The sequence below is a fragment of the Squalius cephalus genome, assembly GCF_949319135.1.
Source record: "Squalius cephalus genome assembly, chromosome: 8".
In the NCBI taxonomy this organism is placed as follows: Eukaryota; Metazoa; Chordata; class Actinopteri; order Cypriniformes; family Leuciscidae; genus Squalius; species Squalius cephalus.
Window position 1 is genome coordinate 43,154,234 of NC_137129.1, and position 19,195 is coordinate 43,173,428.

Sequence of the window (19,195 nt, forward strand, 5' to 3'; positions counted from 1 at the left end):
ATTCCCTCTCAAAAACCGCGAGCCGCGATTTGAGGGTTTTGAGCAACAAATTTTCACAGAATTTGCATTTAGACGATCCTATGACTGCCTCGCGCGCATGAGAAAAACCCAAACATTTAACACACTTACTGTGTGGGTCGTCGTTAGCGATGTAACGAGCACATGGCGGAGTACAGCGTCGGTATTCCATGGCAATTTCACCGTAAGGAGAAACAGAGTTCCGCTTGAACAGCCGCAGAAGCGCCGAGAATAATCCAGAAGTCGTATTTTTCGAGCTCAGAAAAATCACGAGCGAAGGGCAAACGTGACCGCTTCGTTCTGAAGGCAGAAATCTGAGGAGCAGATGGCGCGCGCGAATATGTAATGATGCGACGTAAGAGCGTCGGGGCGGAGCCAGATTGCGCGGGCGCCATCAGCCAATGTATTGGCGTGATTCTGTAAGGCTTCAGACAATCGGCACATTCAGAGAATATCCCACTGCGCTATCTGCAGCGTTGAGTGAACCTATGAAAGAGAACAACTGCAATCATGTGATACAAAAGGACCCTATTCATCACTTTCATCATCACCGCGATCCTCAACTACAAGTTCATTGGCGAATTCCTCCTCCTCATCGCTCTCCTCCACTTCTCCCTCTCCGACCTCCGCTAACTCTGCCTCCGTTAACTCCGCCTCTGCTAACTCCGCCTGTGCTAACTCCGCCTCCGCTAACTCCGCCTGCCTTGCTTGTGCTAACAGCTCCGCCCAGATGCGCAGGGCTCTCTTGCGTGCACAATCTGCTCCATAGAACTGGCTTAAACAGACGATCTGACAGGTTTTAGAGGATTAAATACAACCTGAAAATAAAACAACAGACCTGGGGCCTCATTTATAACCGTTGCGTACGCACAAAACAGGCCCTGAAAGAGGCGTACGCCACTTCCGACGCATAAGTTGTGATTTATAAAAACAAATTTGACAGAAAAATTTGCGCACCTGCATGCAAACTCTGACCCATGCGTACGAACGTTTTGGAGACAGAGCAGTTTGGCGACACCGATGGTGAGCTGGAGTTAGATGTCTTTTTGGTCACTTTTAGACAGAAAATCTAAAGAAAATTAAACGTATACAGAAAGATAATACAAATATAATTTCACTCACCAAGCCTATCACTTGAAGCAAATATCCATTCCTTCTTAAATTTAGTGCCGTTTAGTGAAACTGACGCAAATAACAGTTATTTATATATTATTAATAACAGTAAATAATTATTTAAACTATGTTTTACTTATTATATAAACATTTAGATTAAATATGCCATTCAAATTAATGGAGTAAAACACTTGAACATGAAATCGTTACATGAGAATTTACAACATTTTTTATATTCAAACAATATAAATATTTGTTGTGGATGCAATGTTTTTGAACATTTTTCCTGTGGCGTGCTGTGTTTTAATGTTTTTAACCACAGAGATAATTGCTTATCATGATAATAACAGATTGTCTAAGAAAATAGTTTTGTGCAAATAATGCCCAAGGCCTATCTGTTTCCATTAAAAATATAAATCAGTTAAAAATACAATTCGGCCAGTGGAAAAGATTGAGAACAACTTTCTCTGAAATGTATTTTACTCTATTTGATTTATGTATTCAAAAACAAGGCAAGGATAGGCAACTACTTGATATTTATTAATGTAGCCTAATGTGTCTTGTACCGTTAAACGTTATCACGTGGATGAATAATCATATGCAAATGATATGCAGATGAGGATCTGCATAGTAAAACTAGGCGTTGTAAGCTCCATATATGGTTATTTCGGGGTGGAGACGCATGTGCGCACAATCTTCCGCTGACTGGGATTTATAAAGTGACTTCTGCGCAGGTTCTGGCGTACGAACGGTTTTATAAGTCTTAATATTTTTTTGCGTACGCCATTTTGGGCTTTCGGGCGCACGTACACTTTTAGTAAGGTTCCTACGCACAGTTTTATAAATGAGACCCCAGGCCTCTATTTGAGACCGGTTTTTATTTATCCAAACCTAGACACACCAGGCGTGTAAAAGAGTCAGGCGTCTATTTGGGACTCGGCTATTATTTTAAGTTTTACAATACTTGATCTCATGTTTTTGTCACGGTGTGACAAATAACAATTAGAAAAGAGATTAAAGCCCTTGTGAATGCAGTGTTATTTGGAGACCTCCTGTGGACACCTGTCTCATTGCACCGCGAATCTGTTGCTATGGCAGCAAGGCCAATTGCCTGATTGACAGCAGGTGTGGAGTAATTACAGAGAGCGTTGTGAGAGGAACACAGATTCAGATGGGGCTTTAAAAAGAGAGAGGAAACAGACTGTCGGTGTGGTTCTCCTCCCGTGAGATACTGTGTCTGTCGGCGGGTTGTTTTGTATTTGAGGCTGGGCTGTGAAGCGGGCGAAGATTGAAGCTGAGAAGTGGAAAGAAGAGAGTGAAGTATTTATCAACGAAAACCCAAGGAATATCATCAGCAGTGGGGAAGACGTAAAGTGATGAGTATCGGATTCGTCGTTTATATGCACTAACACTGAAGTGGTGTTGAGAGTTTGGAAAGTGTGTGGCACGAGTGAACTAGTACACAGAGTGAATTGTTGATCTGTCTCTAACTTTTGTCCGCTCCTCGCTGAATGTGATGATCGCTGCACCCGTTTTCTGCTGTCTCTGGAGAGAAGTTGAGCCCTTGCGAGAGACGAGAGTCGATCTGGTGGGAGAAAGACCGGTGGGTGAGTGCTGGCCCGAATGCACGGTGTGCGAGTGGAATGCAGTGCCTGAAGTGACGATTCACACGGTTTGTGTTATGGAGTGAAGTTCATCGTGTGGAGAAGTAATAGTAGTCTGCTGTGCACTCTCTCCTTGCAGTCTTTCACTCGCCGTCTCCAAGGAAGGTTTTGATATATCAAGCGCCCAACTTAACATTTGGAGATAGCCCGGCTCTGTTAATGCTGAATGTTTGATATGCTGTTGAACTGTTAAACCCTGCTACATTGTTACAGTGTACAGCCGAAGTGGAGTGTCTCGCTCAAAGCATCCTCTCCGTCTGGTGGTCTCCACATGCTCCTATTGAAAGCCGCTGCCCTGTCCAGAACGAGAGAAGGTATTGCAGCTGAATGTTTCATCTACTGTTGAATGGTTAAATCCTGTTGCATTGTTACAGTGTACAGCTGAAGTGAAGTGTTTCGCTTAAAGCATCCTCCCCGCCTGGTGGTCTCCACACGCTCCTATCGAAAGCCGTTGCCCTGTTCAGAAAGAGAGAAGGTATTTCGGCTGAATATTTCATATACCGTTGAACAGTCAAACTCTGTTACATTGATCCAGTGTACTGCTGAAGTGGAGTGTCCCGCTCTAAGTGTTTTCCCCGTCTGGTGGTCTTTACACGCCCCATCGAAAGCTACTGCCCTGTTCAGAAAGAGAGAAGGTACTTTAACGGAATGTTCCATATGCTGTTGAATAGTTAAACCTTGCTACCTGGTTACAGCGCACAGCCGAAGTGGAGTGTCTGGCTCGAAGGGTCCTCTCCGTCTGGTGGTCTTCACACGCCCCAACGAAAGCTCCTGCCCTGTTTAGAACGAGAGAAGGTACTTCAACTGAATGTTCGTATGCTGTTGAGTAGTTAAACCCTGTTACCTGGTTACAGCGCACTGTCGAAGTGGAGTGTCTCGCTCAAAGTGCCCTCTCCGCCTGGTGGTCTCCACATGCCCCATTGAAAGCCTCCGCCCTGTTCAGAAAGAGAGAAGTATCACTGTTGAGCGTTCGCATACTGTTGACCGTTGAACCCTGTTGTATTGTTGCAGTGCACAGCCGAGAGGGAGCGTCTCACTGAAAGTGTCCTCTTGCCTGGTGGCCCTCCATGCCCGCGTTGCAAGCTGCTGCCGCTGTTGAGAAGAAAGAGAATAACTGCGGCACGTACCTCGATCGAAGTGTCGTCCGGTTGTCCAAGGTTCTCTCCCGTCCCGGCTCAAGGCCCCCGTTCCACTTGGCTTGGCCCAGAGGACACCTGCCGGGATATACTCACCTGCTTCCTCTCCTGGTTCCAGTCCGAATGGGGTCCGTATAACCACGACTTCCTCGAGGGTCCTGTAAAGAGTACTTACCCAGTGACCTACCTGGACGGTGTGAGTTCCCTCTGATCCCTCTTCAACGAGCTGCAGGGCTGCCACGAACGTTCTTCCCTCTACGGCCCAGGGGGCCATCGAATTGCTACTGGCGACCAGAAGGAAGATTTTAATTAGGACTTTTCAAATTATTTGCTTTTAACTTAATAAAGAAACTGTTACTCCTTTATTCTCTTGTCCGTCTGGTCCTTGACACGCTCCTCGAGGTGGTACCCGGTCTCCAGGGGTGGGTGCAGTCTGGCTTGGCCCACCCCGACCTGTGACAGAACTTGGCGTAGTCGGCAGGGTTACCGCCTCGAGTGGAGCGATCAAGGACCTAAATGGCAGAGGAAGAAGAGCCAGTGGCCCGACAGCCGGTCATGCCTTTCTTTATGGGGGCCCCGTGGGCCCAGAAGTACGGAGGTCCGTGGTCGGAATTGAGCCTGTCAGCATGGAAGGCCCAGGTGGAATACCTGGCAGGGCTCCAAGGGCTAAATGCCCTGCAGAAGGTACAGTTTGTGTTAAATTCATTAGAGGGAGAAGCAAGAAGAGAAGTACAGGCAGCACCTGAAGCAACCCGCACCACAGTCCGAGCCATCTTTGATTTCCTCACGGTACAATATGGAGACACCACCCCGGTAGCTGTCCTGAGAACACAATTCTTTAATTGTAGGCAAGGGCCTCGACAAACTGTTCGGCCATTCGCGTTGCAACTGAGGGAACAGTTTACCAGGCTAAGGGGGAGACAGGACCACGGCCTGGGCGACGAGGAGACCCTATTGCGAGATCAGTTTCTGTTAGGATTACGGGAGGGCCCCGTGCGTCAGAGTCTGCGGGTGCAGCTGAGACGGAATCCTGACCTCACGTTCGAAGAACTGCGGCGAGAAGCTCTAGCCCTTGAGTGTGATCACACCGAAGGTGTGGATCCTCCCAGCTGTCTGGCTGCGAACGCTGTTAGTGGGCCTTCGGCCCCTGCCACTTCCGATTGGAAGCATGCCCTCCGGGAAGAATTGAAAAGGGATATCCGTGAACAAATGTCTGATCTGTCCAAATCTGTCATCGAAGAACTCCGCCGAGAGCGCCTCCATTCACTTCCTTCACCGCGGGAGCGGGCCTACTCTGACGGGAGTCGCCCCCCAGAGCGTCATTTCACCCGATCCATGGGTCCCCGATTCCAGTGGGACGAACAGGGGCGTCCTATCTGTAACGGTTGTGGAGAAGCCGGACATTACATTCGTCAGTGCCCCTCCAGACGCGCTTCGCAAGGGGGTTTTTAGAGTCTCCGACCACTGTGGGTCAAGTGGTCGGGACCCCCTTTACAGACCCTTCTTCTCCTGGACTGTCTAAGGAACGCCTGGTGGGCTGCTGTCCGGTTATCACGGTTCGAGTCAATAACAAGAAGGTACAGTGTTTGTTGGACACAGGGTCGCAAGTCAATTTGTTTGCGGAGAGCCTAGTTCAGGAACTATTCGGCACCCAGGGCCGGCCGACGACTGAGGCCCCCTGGTTAACTCTGCGAGGGGCCAATGGGCTCGACATCCCGTATGTGGGATATGTAGTGACAGACCTAGAAATCCACGGTATGGTTGTACCCCGGAAGGGAGTGGTGGTGGTTCGTGACGCGTGTCTGGGGTCTCATCGCGCCCTACTGGGCATGAATGTCATCTCCGAATGCTGGGAAGAGCTGTTCCAGAGTGGGCCTGCCCGAGCAATTGTGACACCTGAGGGCAGAGAATGGGAGCGTATTCGAGCGGACTGTCGCCGAGTTTGCCTGGCTGAGCAGCAGGAGGACCGGGAGAGCACTGGGAGAGTGGCTTGCCGCTACGCTTTGTCCATTCCGGCTCGAAGCGAGGCGATGATCTGGGTCAGGGTGCCCCCTAGACTTTACCACCCGGAGGAGTGGGTGCTGGTGGAACCACACAACGATGGTCCTAAGGTGGAGGTGGCCAGAGGACTGGCATCCGCCCAAGGAGGCCGAATCTGGGTGAGAGTCCGGAACACGAATCCTTTCCCGATCCAACTGTATCGTCATCAGTGTCTAGCCCGAGTTATCTCGGTGAAACCCCAGCAAGTGCAAGAGCCAGGAGAAGTCAAGTTCAGCCAAGTAGGCCCAACCGTAGTGGAGGTTGCTTTGGCGCAGACGGGGATGCACAGTAGAGAGGCTGGAGAAGGACTGCCGGCCCACCTTGGAGGTGAGTCCCTACGGGGAGAAGGGCTGGAGGAGGATCAGACAAGGAGGCTTTCCTATCTAAATGGCCACAGTTGTTCTCCACCCATGATGAGGACTATGGGTGTACTAACATCGTTAAGCATCAAATTCCCACTGGAGAGGCTACACCCAGTAGAGAGTGCTACCGACCGGTGCCCCCCACATTGTACTCTGAGGTTCGTGCTCTTTTGCGAGGGATGCTGGATAGAGGGATCATCCGCGAGAGCAGCAGCCCTTGGGCGGCCCCGATCGTACTGGTGAGGAAGAAGACAGGTGCATGGAGATTCTGTGTGGATTATCGGAGGTTGAATCTAGTGACGAAGCGGGATGCTTTCCCATTGCCTCGAGTCGAGGATTCCCTTACGAGCCTCACACGGGCGGCCTGGTATTCCACACTAGACTTGGTGAGCGGCTACTGGCAGGTACAGGTGGACGAGCGGGACCGGGAGAAGACGGCCTTCACGACCCCCTTTGGGTTATATGAGTGGGACCGGATGCCGTTCGGCCTCTGCAACGCTCCTGCCACGTTCCAACGACTAATGCAGCGCTGTTTAGGGAGCCAGTTGATGGATACCACCCTGGTGTACCTGGATGACGTGATTATCTATTCCCCCGATTTTGAGTCTCATCTTCAGCACCTTGAGCAGGTGTTCCGCTCCCTGGAAAAGTACGGGCTGAAACTCCAACCGGATAAATGCCAGCTTTTCCGGAAAGAGGTAAAGTTCCTGGGCCATATCGTGAGCGCTGCAGGAATCGCTGTGGACCCAGAGAAGGTGTCGGCCGTACAGGGGTGGGCGGCCCCAAAGACCGTGCGCCAGGTTCGATCCTTCCTCGGCTTCGTGGGGTACTACAGGAGATTCATTAAAGATTTCTCTAAGATCGCCAAACCCATGAACCAGTTGCTGGGTGGAACGGGACATGCCAGGGGCCGAGGGTCCCCAGCGATTCAGTGGGATCCGGCATGCGAGATTGCCTTCCAGAGGCTCAAGCAAGAGTTGTTACAAGCACCCATTCTGGCATACGCCGATTTCACACAGCCCTTCATTCTTTACACGGACGCTAGCCATCTGGGCTTGGGGGCTGTCTTAGCCCAGAAACAACAGGGGGAGGAGAGAGTTATCGCTTATGCTAGTCGGAGTCTACACCCCGCGGAGAGAAACGATGCCAACTATAGTTCCTTTAAGCTCGAGTTACTGGCCATGAAGTGGGCGCTCAGTGAGAAGTTCAAGGACTACCTATGGGGAGCAAAGGTAACCGTGGTGACCAATAACAATCCGCTGGTACACCTGCAAACCGCCAAGCTGGGGGCGGTAGAACAGAGGTGGGTGGCGCAATTGGCCAACTATGATTATCAGCTTCAGTACCGGCCAGGAAGGGAACATACCAACGCTGACGTGCTGTCTAGGTGGCCTGAAGGAGGGTCGGAGGATCCGAGATCCATGCTGGAGGCAGACCGCGACGAAGGAATGATGGTGGGCATTGTGGAGGCACCGGGGCAACCACCGGAGGAGCCGCCTGCAAGTTGGGGATGGGATCCACAGCGCTGGAGGATGTGGCAGGGCGAGGATGAGAACCTGTCAGTGGTCCGGGTCTGGCTAGAGCAGGACAATTGGCCGGAGGGTGCGGAACGCCGGGCTCAAACCCGAATTGTGAGAGGCCTGCTGGGCCAGAAGGAGAGGCTCCATCTGAAGGAGGGGGTGATTTGTCGGTCCCTCCAGGACTCACACTCGGGTGACACGGTTTGTCAGGTAGTGGTTCCCGAGGGGAGGTGTCACGCTCTGCTGGAGGCTTACCACACCAGGCTTGGTCATCAAGGGCAGGAGAGGACGACGGCACTCTTGCGACGCCACTTCTACTGGCCTGGGATGGAGGGGACTACGAGGGCCTACCTGCGGGGCTGCCCGCGCTGCACCCTGTTTAAAGCCAGGAAAGAGCCTCGAGCTCCCATGGTCCCCATTCGAGCCAAAGCACCGATGCATATCATCGCTATGGACTATCTGACGTTGGGTAGGCCGGTCGATCGTATTCAAAACATCTTAGTGATCACAGATTTGTTCACTAAATATGCCTGGGCCATCCCAACTCTGGACCAGACCACCATCACCACCGCTAATGCCCTGTGGAAGTACGTCATCCAGCCCTTCGGGTGTCCTGAAGTGTTCCATTCGGACCAAGGACCAAATTTTGAATCCAGGGTAGTACATGAGTTGTGTCAATTGTATGGATGTAGGAAGACCCATACGACGCCCTATCATCCTCAAGGGAACGGAGGGTGTGAGAGGTTTAACCAGACATTGATTGGTCTCCTGGGGACCTTGGAAGGTGACCAACAGGGACATTGGGTTGACAACCTCCCGGCGATGGTACAGGCATATAATAACAGTATTCACAGCACGACCGGCTACGCACCAACTTACCTGATGTTCGGAAGGCATGTGAGGCTACCAGTGGACTTATTGCTGGAGACTGCGGCAGCTGAAGAGGGAGGCAGCGTAACGGGGTGGGTGGCTAGACACCATCAACGTCTTCAACTGGCCTATGAACGGGTCTCGGACCGAAATCACCAAGCCACAGCTAAGAACAAGAGGTTGTATGACCGTACGTCTCGAAGTGCACCGCTACTGCCTGGCGAGAGAGTTCTAGTTCGAGATAACCGCCGACAAGGAAAGGGTAAGCTCAGTGATCGGTGGGAGCCCCAGCCGTATGTGATCCAACGACAGCCGCATCTTGATCAGCCTGTGTATGCCATCCGTCCCGAAGGGAGAGCAGGTCCAGAGCGGGTGCTCCACCGAAACCTGATGCGCCCTTGTCCAAATTATCCCAAACCAGCTGTCGAGAGACCTCCGACTGAACCAGTGTGGATGCCTCCCGTGGTGGGGTGGGCTGTGGTCCCCCGGAGACTGGGGATAGGGCCAAGGCCCGAGGAACCTAATTCCCCGCTGAGACGGTCCCAACGGGAGAACCGGGGACAACCCCCAGCCAGGTATGGAGATTGGGTGTCCGGATCCCGTTCTAGGGACTAGAACGGTTTGGCAGGGGGGTATGTCACGGTGTGACAAATAACAATTAGAAAAGAGATTAAAGCCCTTGTGAATGCAGTGTTATTTGGAGACCTCCTGTGGACACCTGTCTCATTGCACCGCGAATCTGTTGCTATGGCAGCAAGGCCAATTGCCTGATTGACAGCAGGTGTGGAGTAATTACAGAGAGCGTTGTGAGAGGAACACAGATTCAGATGGGGCTTTAAAAAGAGAGAGGAAACAGACTGTCGGTGTGGTTCTCCTCCCGTGAGATACTGTGTCTGTCGGCGGGTTGTTTTGTATTTGAGGCTGGGCTGTGAAGCGGGCGAAGATTGAAGCTGAGAAGTGGAAAGAAGAGAGTGAAGTATTTATCAACGAAAACCCAAGGAATATCGTCAGCAGTGGGGAAGACGTAAAGTGATGAGTATCGGATTCGTCGTTTATATGCACTAACACTGAAGTGGTGTTGAGAGTTTGGAAAGTGTGTGGCACGAGTGAACTAGTACACCGAGTGAATTGTTGATCTGTCTCTAACTTTTGTCCGCTCCTCGCTGAATGTGACGATCGCTGCACCCGTTTTCTGCTGTCTCTGGAGAGAAGTTGAGCCCTTGCGAGAGACGAGAGTCGATCTGGTGGGAGAAAGACCAGTGGGTGAGTGCTGGCCCGAATGCACGGTGTGCGAGTGGAATGCAGTGCCTGAAGTGACGATTCACACGGTTTGTGTTATGGAGTGAAGTTCATCGTGTGGAGAAGTAATAGTAGTCTGCTGTGCACTCTCTCCTTGCAGTCTTTCACTCGCCGTCTCCAAGGCAGGTTTTGATATATCAAGCGCCCAACTTACCATTTGGAGATAGCCCGGCTCTGTTAATGCTGAATGTTTGATATGCTGTTGAACTGTTAAACCCTGCTACATTGTTACAGTGTACAGCCGAAGTGGAGTGTCTCGCTTAACCTGTTAAGCTGCAACCCCACTTTTGAAAAATCCCCAGAAATGACATACCCAAACTGAAACAGATACAGTTCATGAACCCTTTGCACTAAAAGCACAAGTATGATCTCATTTGAAAGCTGACACCTGGTAGTTTATTGTAAATGTAGAATTAATTATTGTCATAATGATTTTTTTTTTTAAATAGCTTCAAAGTTTTGTAAAGTTATTAGAATTTTTTTTTTATGAAACATATTAATGAAAATAAAATTGAAGTTGGCACTGGAGCAATCTAGAAATGAACTACAGCTAAAGCCACATGTCTGACCATGTTATATTTAAAATATGAAGATAATAAGTCTAAAACTCTGTATTTAGTTAAATGTTTTTCAAGATCATGTCATGACTTTATTTTGATTAGGCTACTCTAAAAATGCTACTGATGTTTAGTCATCGTCTAAGCATCCATTCAGTCTTTTGTCTCTATTGTTTTGTGGTGCAAACGAGCCCCATTCAGTCTCAGTCTCCCCCTGCACACATTCACACCTCTCCAGACTGGTTATGGCTCGAAATATGCATTTCTTTTGTCTGCATTATAGTTACTAACGACTGGCTATTCACATGCTATTCATAGGGTTTCAATCCCTAATTTCTTTTCTCAAAGTTCTCACTTCACATTTGAAGTGCACTAAATAGTGGTCAAATGCACTAAAACATATCAGTAAGCATTCTTATTTAGAACAAAATTCATAAAAGAATAACCCCTGGTGGCAGGTGCACCTGGGCTAGCTAGCATGTTAGCTTAGCACACCATCAATACACGACCATTTATGAGATTAAAACCATGTTTGTGCTCCAAACTTACTTCATAACGCAATCGAGTGTTTTAAATAATCTTCTGTGATCTAATTTGGCTTCAGATAAAAAAAACATCAGACAGAAAACATTATTTATAGTTTTATGCACGATGATAAAGTCTATATCGATTAGCTTTACATTATAAATATAATCTATTATTATGAAAATACCTGGCATGGCTTGAAGAACACAGCCAAATCAAATATCATAGCAAACATTTTTATTGTCTTCAAAACATCTTTTATCTGCATATTACAGCGGGATCTCTGTAGCTTTGTGTGTAGCAGTGACGTCCTGGAATGTCACATGATTATGGCTCTTCTTCATGTTCCATATATGGATTATTTTTTGTGCATATAGCGCCCTCAGGCTGTTGGTATGAATTGAAAACACTGCACATCTCAGTAAGAAGCGCTCACAATGATTACATCGACACATTTGGGTATAAATTCAATAAATATTATTCCTGTCTTTAGAAATATGACGTGAATCTATGAGAATATATCAATATTTCTCCAAATCTGCACATTTTTGAGCTAAAGCCCTGAAGGACGTTGTTTTGTGTATCGCTGTCATGACGACAGCACGGGAGTTTTTTATGAATGAAAGCGGCTGACGAGCATAATTCATATTAAAGGTATCGACTCATTTTTTCATTTCATAACTCCTGACACAAATTAAGACATAACTGTCACTATAAGTTTCTCAGAATACAATAGTGGTCAAATACTGAAACTTGAGTATTATATCTTTTTAATGATGTATAGTTTGTCAAGGTATAACATTAAATCTGATAGTAACTTTGAACTATATAAATAAAAAAACGCTTCAGTGCGCCCACGCACTGGTGAAGCTTAACAGGTTAAAGCATCCTCCCCGCCTGGTGGTCTCCACATGCTCCTATTGAAAGCCGCTGCCCTGTCCAGAACAAGAGAAGGTATTGCAGCTGAATGTTTCATCTACTGTTGAATGGTTAAATTCTGCTGCATTGTTACAGTGTACAGCTGAAGTGAAGTGTTTCGCTTAAAGCATCCTCCCCGCCTGGTGGTCTCCACACGCTCCTATCGAAAGCCGTTGCCCTGTTCAGAAAGAGAGAAGGTATTTCGGCTGAATATTTCATATACCGTTGAACAGTCAAACTCTGTTACATTGATCCAGTGTACTGCTGAAGTGTTTTCCCCGTCTGGTGGTCTTTACACGCCCCATCGAAAGCTACTGCCCTGTTCAGAAAGAGAGAAGGTACTTTAACGGAATGTTCCATATGCTGTTGAATAGTTAAACCTTGCTACCTGGTTACAGCGCACAGCCGAAGTGGAGTGTCTGGCTCGAAGGGTCCTCTCCGTCTGGTGGTCTTCACACGCCCCAACGAAAGCTCCTGCCCTGTTTAGAACGAGAGAAGGTACTTCAACTGAATGTTCGTATGCTGTTGAATAGTTAAACCCTGTTACCTGGTTACAGCGCACTGTCGAAGTGGAGTGTCTCGCTCAAAGTGCCCTCTCCACCTGGTGGTCTCCACATGCCCCATTGAAAGCCTCCGCCCTGTTCAGAAAGAGAGAAGTATCACTGTCGAGCGTTCGCATACTGTTGACCGTTGAACCCTGTTGTATTGTTGCAGTGCACAGCCGAGAGGGAGCGTCTCACTTAAAGTGTCCTCTTGCCTGGTGGCCCTCCATGCCCGCGTTGCAAGCTGCTGCCGCTGTTGAGAAGAAAGAGAATAACTGCGGCACGTACCTCGATCGAAGTGTCGTCCGGTTGTCCAAGGTTCTCTCCCGTCCCGGCTCAAGGCCCCCGTTCCACTTGGCTTGGCCCAGAGGACACCTGCCGGGATATACTCACCTGCTTCCTCTCCTGGTTCCAGTCCGAATGGGGTCCGTATAACCACGACTTCCTCGAGGGTCCTGTAAAGAGTACTTACCCATTGACCTACCTGGACGGTGTGAGTTCCCTCTGATCCCTCTTCAACGAGCTGCAGGGCTGCCACGAACGTTCTTCCCTCTACGGCCCAACGGGCCATCGAATTGCTACTGGCGACCAGAAGGAAGATTTTAATTAGGACTTTTCAAATTATTTGCTTTTAACTTAATAAAGAAACTGTTACTCCTTTATTCTCTTGTCCGTCTGGTCCTTGACACGCTCCTCGAGGTGGTACCCGGTCTCCAGGGGTGGGTGCAGTCTGGCTTGGCCCACCCCGACCTGTGACATTTTCTCATGGTTTATTGTTGAGCTGTCATGTTGAAATAATCAGTTGCATAATATATTTTATTATTATTATTATTATAAAAAATCATGTGTGTGTGTCCCTTATTTTGTCTCACTAAAGGTGGCAACCCTTCCTTCTCCAGACTTGCCTCTGTGTTATAAATTGCTGGTGCCGGTTACTGTAAATGCTAATAAAAATGTCTTATCGATGTACCTCAGATCAGCTGATTTCACTGGTTTGTCCAGAACGGTCACTCTTCGTGGACACAGCTGGACTCTGAGTTTCATCTCTGACTGCTGAATCGACTTATAATAGAATACAGTTAATCATTCATATAGAAGATTTAATGTGGAGTTGGCTATAGATTAAAGATAACATTTGGAATGTATATTATGTATATATATATATGAATGTATATTATGCAATTCTAAATGAAAACATGATTAACCATTTTATTACTGAAAGGTGTTCATAGATTATGAATTCAAATTTTAAATTTTTCATTTTACATTTAAAAGTGGTGATGCATCATTCACTGAAAAAAATGATTTTGGTAAGTGGCTCCACACAATCGATTTTAGCTATATTTAAACAAATGCATTAAGTTGAACTGAAATTTAATAAGTTCAACTTAATGCCTTTGTTTAAATGTAGCTAAAATCAATTGTGTGGAACCACTTACCATAAAAAAATGTAGTAAATTCAACTATCATTTTTTTCAGTGTTGCTTTTAAATAAAAAAAGAAATAAAAGACAATAGATGATTTAATTGGGAATGTTACTATAATCAAAGGCATATGAATATGTTTGGTGGGCTGAATTACTCATATTAAATCAATAAATAAATATTATATTTGGAGATGTTTGTAGTAGTGCGTTTGAGGTATAAATGTCACTTCTGTAGAAACAAAAGTCAAGTCACCTTTATTTATACAGCGCTTTTTACAATACAGATGTTTTCAAAGCAGCTTTACAGTGATAACAGGAAAATAATGCAACAAAGTGTGTTCCTGCACTGTAAACCCTAATGTTGTCTTTACTTAAACAATCAAGTGTACTTGACTAAACATTACTTTAAATTTAGCATTTTGGGCCTGTCACTCAAAAAAATAAGTTCAAATAACTTATTTACCTTCAAAATACATAAACTTAAGATTTCAAGTGCTGTGAGCTCAAAATCATGATTAATCCTTACAAAAGGTCATTTTCACAAAAAAATTCTTGACTGTGAAATGATAATAAATTCATACATGCTTTCTTCAAGTGCAAGGTGTCATTCTTATTTTACCAGAAAACAAATGGCTTTCATTATATTACAATTATTGATCGTAATGGAAATAAACTGATTTTTATAAAAACAAACAAAAAAATAAAATAAAATAAAAAAAACCTGATACTTTATACCCATATACAAGTGTTTTTGTAATACTGGGGGTTGCACAGTTTTCAGTAGCCTTTTTAATACAAGCTCATACATTTGTATAAACAGGGCAGGCACATGATATATGCCACGTGCCAAAATGCATGAAAGAGTTCCACACAGCCACCTCCCAAGTCTCATTAAAAAATATACACAATAACAGAAATACAGTGAGGACACATTATGTTTAACGTTAAATCAAATTCATTTCAAATCGGTTTAATTAAAATGGCTCTCTGGTCTTCCTTTGATGCGATTGGCCACGCAAGCAGTTCTGCCTGGCAACAAGAGAACTAATGCACTGATTGGTGATTTTCGCATGTCTGTTGTTGCTGAAACCAGTGCAAATTTCAAGACGTCACGGCCACGGGAGTTTTTCTTTGTGTACCATTCTCGGTAAGTACAATTATTAAGATATAAAGTTATTTTGTGTGACTTTTTAAAACTGAAATATGTTTATTTAAATCCTTGCACGGTTCTATAATAAAAGAGAACGCAGCCATAACGTTAATTACAATATTTCCTGGTCAAACCTTTCCAACATAACGTTAGCCACTAATTGTTTAACTGATGTTTTTTTTCTGGTCAAACTTTGACAACCTCGACATTAATTAACGATATTTTCTTCATGATTTTGTGATGGTATGATTATTGAAATGTCAACAGCTTATTTCTTATTTTACCTGTGAGATACATATTTGATTATCTTTTTTTTTCTGTGCAAGAAAGAACATGTCAGCTACTGCTTAGACCATGTGGGTTATTTTTCCCGGGCAAACTTTGTCAGTTTTACCAGTAATTGACAATATTTTCATGATACATTTCTGATTGATTGAGAAATCTACTTATTTGATATTTTGACTTGTAAAATGTAGTATTTCGTAAAGTATCTATCATAAGTTATAAGAACATTACTATAGCTACGAGTGATGTTTCGTAGATGGTAAAATGAACGTCATGCTTGTCACCAATAATTAGCTACAAAGTGATTTAGTCATATCATCTGATCTAGGCCACCTTCCAGGATGATTGCCTCTTTTTTTTTAATCAGAGACCTTTATTTGCTGGTTTAGGTGTATTTTGAGTAACACTGTAAGATTACCATTTTAATTATAATGTAATTTTCTTTGTTTGATTTGTAAAACTTAATATTTTCAACTGTTGTTTTGTTACAGGTGATATGAGACAAGAACATGTGGAAATGTAAGTGTTGCATTTTTAACTCTGCAAAAAGAGGGGAACTTCTCAAACATTATCATTTAAAACATGGTGGTCATACAAAAACTACTTTTTCCATGCCTACACAATGACTGTCTTTGTACATTCAACTCCATAAGTAGTTTAAAAGTTCATCTGTCAAAAATTCATGCAAAAACACACTTGGGACGTGAAATAGCACCACTTACATTTACTTGTCAGCATTGTGAATTTTCTGAGCCCTGCACTGAAGCAGATTTTATTAAATTTATACATGTTTGGAATAACTTGAGGGTGACTAAATGATGACAGAATTTTCATTTTGGGGGAACAATCCCTTTAAAAGCATTTCATTTTGTCAGCATTTAATCGTATATTCTCATAAAAGTGCTTCAAATATTGATTAGTTGTTAGTTGTTCTGGCATTAATGGAATTTCGTGTTTTCCTCTAAAGTCAGCCCAGCCAACGGAGGTCCGATTCGAGGATTACCTATCATGCTTGGAGATGATGACTCCTCTTTCTTCAAGTCATGTTTAGTAAGTGCATCTGTTCTTAACCTGTTTACATTAAAATAACCACCTGTGCTCCCATTAGTCTAAGCATTTGTCAAGCATTTGAAAATCATGTTGATTTTAAAGCAATAGTTTACCCAAAAATGGAAATTTGCAGGAAATGTTCTCACCTTCAGACTATTCAAGATGAAGATGAGTTTGTTTCTTCATCTGAAAAGATTTGGAGAACTTTAGCATTACATCACTTGCTCACAAATTGATCCTCTATAGTGAACAGGTGCTCAAACTCGTTCAAACAGCTGATAAAAACATCACAATAATCCACAATTAATCCACATGTTGGCTCTTTGGACTCTTACTTACAACACCTGTTCGCTACAGAGGATCAATTTGTGAGCAAGTGATATGATGCTACAGTTCTCCAAATCTTTTCAGACGAAAAAAAATTAAAAAATCCTCTATATATTGAATGGTCTGAGAGTGAGTGCATTTTCATGTTTGGGTGAACTATTCCTTTAAAATACAAATGTGGCCAAGTCTTCAAATTAATAAACGTCATTTATACTGCATACTTTAAAAAACGTATTGTCTTTGCTGGAAACATGTACATTTTTATAAAGTCAAATGCATACTTGTCCATATAATTTGGGATTAGTGTTAGTGATTTGTGTTTTTAATAAATCTAGTGCATGTTCTGATAAACATGCATTGATAAACATTTGATTCCTGATCGCGATACTCTATTTATGCCTGTTTTTTCATTAGGTGTCTGATCATCGCAACTCCATCCTTGATGTGCCAAGGGGCATCTTATTTGAGGACACTGAACTCCAGCCCCACAATTCCTTGCATTTAACTTCTACGATTGGAATAATACTTGAGGGTCAAGTGGTGATGGAAAAAATGCAGGACCTCCCACAGGCTATGTGTCTCCTCTTCGGTCTGATCTACTCACTAGACCTGAATTACCCAAAATCACTTGCCAACACATTTGATTTCATCCAGCGTGTGCTAATGTCAATGGGACAGAATTCTCTCAAGACTAAATTGCAGTCTCTGGCAAACCAGCTTTTTGTTTAAAAAAGTGTCACTGTGAGACTTAAACACCACTGTGAGAATGTTCTACAAATTAATGTAAATGTAAAAAGAATGTATACATTACGTTTACATGTTCAGTACATTAACACAAATGTGAGACTTAAGTGTAATGTTTAAGTGATCAGAGTTGTACAAATGATGTAGTTTACTATTTAATGTTGGACATTGTTGCCACCTTTAGAGTTATGTACAGGGTGTGACTCATTTCCATTTGACATTTTGGTCAATAAAGACTCAAAGGATCAATATGTTGTTCATTGTTTTATGTAAGTGCAGTGTGCACAAAGCTTACAGTCAAAAATAATAACTTTAAAATTTAGAATTAAATTCTAATTTCAGTTAAATTTTCATGTTGAGTTTACTTAAATATACACACAATATACACACTTGAAATTAACACTAAGTTAAGTGAACTTTATTACAAGTTTGGTGAACTAAACAATTTAAGTCAAGTCTACATAAGCACCAAGTTAAGTAAACTTAAATATGCACGTTTTGGGAGACCCCATTACTCAATTAAATTGAGGGAACGAGTTTACTCAAATCAATTGAGTTCAATCAACTTATTAGGGTTTTCGTACAGCAGATCTAGAAGAAATAATAATAAACAGAGCAATTCCAAGAGAGTCCTCACACCATCGGTGCTCGGGCCCTAAATAATACCATAGTCCAGCTTAAAGATGAACTGAACTGAAAGAATAAATATTGATAATGTGTTGTTTATGACAATTAAATGTAAATTACAAAAAAAAAAAAAAATCAATTTAGCTTTTTTTAAAAGAAACACAAAAATTGCGTTTGTTAGTATAAGAACGCTGGCAATTCTGATGACATGACTGGCATGGTAAGACCTGCGAAGGTATATAGGCAGCTGCAGCTGCAGGTCCTATACACACGAAAATGAATCATTTTGGTTACGCGTTTGAGCCTGTGAGGGACAGGCCAGTAGTACCTGACTACCACCACAAGGAGGACGATCAGTTTCATGCTACACCTACAGTACAGGATCGTTTGGGGGGAAGTGACTGGTGTGGGTGCGGGGGCGCTGCCGGAGCATGGACACTGCACCAGAATCGATCTGTTGGAGAGAGGTCAACCTGGAACATTTATTTTTGAAATGCGATATGGAATTAGACCATATCGCATATATCGATATAGTTCAAATTTGTGATCCTTGCTCCCCGCGCCCCCGCTCCTCCTTTTCCACTCTGCGTGCATGTTTAGAGCATGTTATGAGAGGCGTATCATGACTACTTCAGAAAACCCAGCACAATAGGAACTACCAGGCAGTGTAAGTGTATGCTGAAATAAAGTCTTTCACCTTAGAAAAACTGACTTTCTTGTCCTGTCAGCCGTCATCCTGTTCTCGTAGCGCACTCTTCAATTGCACGCGCAAATGCAGCGGCGCGCGCTGTATCGCCTCACTGATCAAGTGCAAAAGAAACTACGAGCATGCAACGCCGTAACGTTGTAAATTACACAAAATAAAAGTAATGCAGGTATGATACAGATTGTATTTGCAATGTACATAGTCAATTATTAATGGAGCAATAGTGGTTCATGGTGTTATAAGAGGGAAATGTGGTGGGAGGTTGGAGGGCTGTAGTCTGTCATTTATTGTATACAAGCACATTAAGCATTTTAGT

At 44.5% G+C, this 19,195-nt stretch overlaps 1 protein-coding gene and 1 long non-coding RNA gene across 2 annotated transcripts in view; both read left to right on the top strand.

Annotated features, from left to right (window-relative positions):
* LOC307163769 (uncharacterized protein) overlaps positions 1–10,809 on the top strand; it is a 129,539-nt gene extending 118,730 nt beyond the window's left edge. Inside the window, exon 6 of the mRNA XM_079880009.1 lies at positions 10,797–10,809. The gene's annotated coding sequence lies outside the window, so the exon portion shown is untranslated. The remainder of the gene's footprint in view (positions 1–10,796) is intronic.
* A 4,259-nt stretch (positions 10,810–15,068) lies between these two features.
* Positions 15,069–17,788, top strand: LOC307163777. Its single transcript, XR_013822132.1, has 4 exons — positions 15,069–15,137; positions 15,917–15,944; positions 16,393–16,475; positions 17,217–17,788. It is a non-coding gene; the product is annotated as an uncharacterized lncRNA (long non-coding RNA).
* Positions 17,789–19,195: the final 1,407 nt, after the last annotated feature.